This window comes from Hyla sarda, chromosome 10, assembly GCF_029499605.1.
Source record: "Hyla sarda isolate aHylSar1 chromosome 10, aHylSar1.hap1, whole genome shotgun sequence".
Taxonomy (NCBI): domain Eukaryota; kingdom Metazoa; phylum Chordata; class Amphibia; order Anura; family Hylidae; genus Hyla; species Hyla sarda.
In genome coordinates, this window is record NC_079198.1 from 112,926,315 (window position 1) to 112,930,375 (window position 4,061).

The following is a 4,061-nucleotide window of genomic DNA, read 5'->3' on the forward strand; positions in this document are numbered from 1 at the left end:
CATGACCACAGTGCTCTCTGCTGACCTCTGCTGTCCATTTTTGGAACTGTCCTGAGTAGGAGAAAATCCCCATAGCAAACATATGCTGCTCTGGACAGTTCCTAAAATGGACAACAGAAGTCAGCAGAGAGCACTGTGGTTATGACATGAGAGAAATCCAAAAAGTAAAGCATTTCCTCTGTAGTATACAGTCCATAAAATGTATAGGAAGGATTACGATTTTTTAATAGAAGTAATTTACAAATCTGTTTAACTTTCTGGCACCAGTTGATTTAAAAAATACAAGTTTTCCATGGGAGTACCCCTTTAATGTCAAAAGTGCAGCCCCTCACCCTTGATAATTTTGTAGTGACTCTAACCAATGCCGTCCTTGACATCTGTGACATGGCCATGGCTTTCCTGCTCTGGAACAAGTGTGGATTATAGGAACTAACAAACCCTCTTCCACAACAGTGTCCTCCCCGGGTTACAACAAAATTGTTTCTTAATCTCCATGCCCAATAGCTGCAATGTCCAGCAAAGCCTTTTGCTTCCAAATGACACATGGAAGCCAGTGAGGGTCAAAATTAATCTGACGTCTTTCAGAAATAAGTGGCTTCCTTCATCAGGACGGTAGCAGTCCAATTCAGGCTTGTTACCTCCCTGATGAAGGAAATAGTTTCTGAAACCCGTCAGAAAATAATTTTGACCCTCGCAGGCTGCTGTAGGGATGTCACAACCCAGAGCCTGTTCCTGTACAGCAATGTTTCCCAACCAGCATGCCTCCAGCTGTTGCAAAACTACAACTCCCAGCATGCCCGGACAGCCTTTGGCTGTCCGGGCATACTGGGAGTTGTAGTTTTGCAACAGCTGGAGGCGCGCTGGTTGGGAAATACTGCTATACAGCACCCAATATACTGTGTATCGCTACAGATCGCACCTTATTCAGTAAACACGCATATGCACCTTCTGCCATAGACATATAAGGTATATGTTAGAGAGCACTCCTGATGCATACCACCACCATACAGCATTAAAGGGGTACTCAACTGGAAAAAAAAAATTATTTTATATTTTTTAAATCAACTGGTGCCAGAAAGTTAAACAGATTTGTAAATTACTTCTATTTAAAAATCTTAATCCTTCCATTACGTATCAGCCGCTGTATGCTCCACAGGAAGTTCTTTTCTTTTTGAATTTCCTTTCTGTCTGACTACAGTGCTCTCTGCTGACCCCTCTGTCTGTCTCAGGAACTGTCAAGAGGATAGGTCTGCTCTGGACACTTACTGACGTGGACAGAGGTGTCAGCAGAGTGCACTGTGGTCAGACAGAAAATAAATTCAAAAATAAAAGAACTTCCTGTGGAACAAAAGCAACTGATAAATACTGGAAGGATTAAGATTTTTTGTGGTGTCCCGGTACCGTATTGCATACTGTACCTTGTGTGGTGGTCCTCAAAGTCAGAATAACTACGCTCAGGTAGGGTCCCCCAGGTGGTACAGCCTCTAGTCGCCTCTCCTATACTCTAATTCTGTAATGTTTATATATGTACATATTTAATAATAAGGTATATTTAATATAATGTATAGTATAATTACCTTGTCTAGCGTCGCAGGACCTTCGGTCATGTGACCATGTTAAATCCTCTATGGTATGTTAGAGGACCTTTGGAGGTCCTTGGGACACATGTTACCCATAATCCTGTGTGAAGGTGATTGACAGCATTATTGGACCAGTTAGCACTAGTCCAGCCCCTGCCCATATAAGGGAGCTGTAGCCAATTATCACTCTCTTGCTGCTCTCATGGATGCCGGACTAGCAGGACGGATCTGCGCAACTTTCAAAGACACGCTAGGCCTAACAACCTAATGGCCTCAGCAGAACCTAAACCGTGAGTTCTAAACTAATCCCCGCTAAAGCTAGCGTGACTACTGGACTGCAACTAATTCCCCTAAATCCAGGGGAACAGCGCATATCAATCTAAAGATTCTGAATTACTTAAGGTCTCAACCTTTGTCAATCTCCAAGAGAATTTGCATTTGTAGAGACTGTTCCTGTTGTGAAGTTTCATAAAATCCTCAGTAAAAGTTCCAACTTTTTCAGCAAACTCTCCGGTTGTGGACATTCCATAATTCTATACCTCCCTATCGCTCTTTGGAAGGGTGGCGGTAGGACAAGCATTACAGAGGAGCCCTCACCCTGGCGTCACGAATAGCAAGAGTTAATCAGACTCCCTTTAGTCACCGCACAGCTACATCCCATATACCCTACTCCCCCAGGCTATCACATTTTTAAATAGAAGTAATTTACAAATCTGTTTAACTTTCTGGCACCAGTTGATAAAAAAAAAAAAAAAAAAAAAAAAAATATATATATATATATATATATATATATATATATATATATATATATATATGTTCCAGTGGAGTACCCCTTTTAACGCAGTTTGAACAGAGCCTAATATGTCGCCACTGCTCGTACCCAACCTGATTACCCCCCGACTGCTCCTCCACATTGCGAGGGTCCTTCTAATTCGGAACCGCTCCTTTATACACAGAGCATCGCCTCCTGTGATCCCGTCTCTTCTATAATGTATAAGCTGTCACTTCTCTACCTGCTGACATGTGGGAGGGAGATTTACAGGGAAGGCAGAGGAGGGGGGGGGAAGATGATTATTTTAATAGGTGTTAGAGGGAATAATGCATTTTGCAGCGAGTTGTTCTATGTAAATGAGGCAAGAAGAAGAACATCCATAACAGCGGGGTCTATGTCGGCAGGGCCTGGTGCTACCTCTGCATAGGGATCACTTATAAGTCTAAGGAGGGAGTCAGACAAGAAGTGACAGGTTTGCCATAGTGCTGCGCTCGCCATCGAAGTCTCCAGCTCCAGAGGTGACAGCTTTCGGATCTTTGTGTCAATTCCTAAGAGCTTATCCAATGCCCTGGGCAGTTTTCTATCCTTGGAACGCGTTTAATTCCTCTGAGTCTATATGTCCTCCACAACTAGTGGACTGAGCGGTGAAACTGGGGCACGGAGCTGGGCTGAGTGCTGCACACACACAGCGTAACGAAATGTAGGTCACACACACAGACAACCTCAGCGCATCACATAGTAATAAGGGTAAATAGCGTCCACTCTGCGGATAAACATGAGGGGGGGTTATGCTTACTTCGTATAGGGCAGTGTTTCCCAAGCTGGGTGCCTCCAGCTGTTGCAAAACTAAATTGCTTCTCGGCCTTTTGGCTAAGATCAAGTGTAGTATCTGTTCTTATCAGTTTCATGCCGGTGGCAGGCAATGCCGGTGTGGAGCTGGTGGGGATGGGTGCTGCATGGTAGGGGGCAGGTGTACCGGGGCGTTCCGGGGCTGGTTCTGAGGAATCAGCTCGACGGCTGCCCCGATGTGACCTGTCTCCTCCGGGTGACCTGTCTCCTCCGCATCACATAGTAATAAGGGTAAATAGCGTCATCTCTGCGCATAAACATGAGGGGGGGTTAGACTTACTTCGTATAGGGCGGTGTTTCCCAAGCTGGATGCCTCCAGCTGTTGCAAAACTAAATCGCTTCTCGGCCTTTTGGCTACCGGTGGCAGGCAACGCCGGTGTGGAGCTGGTGGGGATGGGATGGGGCAGGTGTACTGGGGCTGATTCTGAGGAATCAGCTTGACGGCTGCCCCGATGTGATCTGTCTCTTCCGGGTCTTGCCATGAGGATGAGAGGGTCTAGAGCCAAGGTATTTTAGTGCCTCGGGGAGTGGTGACCCCGAGGTACCGAAACTCTCTGGGAGGATAGACTCTATGAATAGAAGCACAGGTACCATGAACTCTTCACCTTGTGGCACCCACCTCTTGCGCATAAATATAAGGGGCGTTAGACTTACTTCGTATAGGGCGGTGTTTCCCAAGCGGGGTGCCTCCAGCTGTTGCAAAACTACAACTCCCAACATGCCCGGACAGCCAAAGGCTGTCCGGGCATGCTGGGTGTTGTAGTTTTGCAGCAGCTGGAGACCCCCCTCGTCATGAAAACACTGGTAAAAGGGCTCACAGTTATTGTAACTTACCTTGTTCTGTGGATGAATGCGATACC

The 4,061-nt window shown here is 45.9% G+C and overlaps 1 pseudogene; it reads left to right on the forward strand.

Moving 5' to 3' along the window:
- The first annotated feature begins 3,202 nt into the window (after window positions 1-3,202).
- On the forward strand, window positions 3,203-3,293 carry LOC130294753 (U2 spliceosomal RNA; annotated as a pseudogene).
- Window positions 3,294-4,061: the final 768 nt, after the last annotated feature.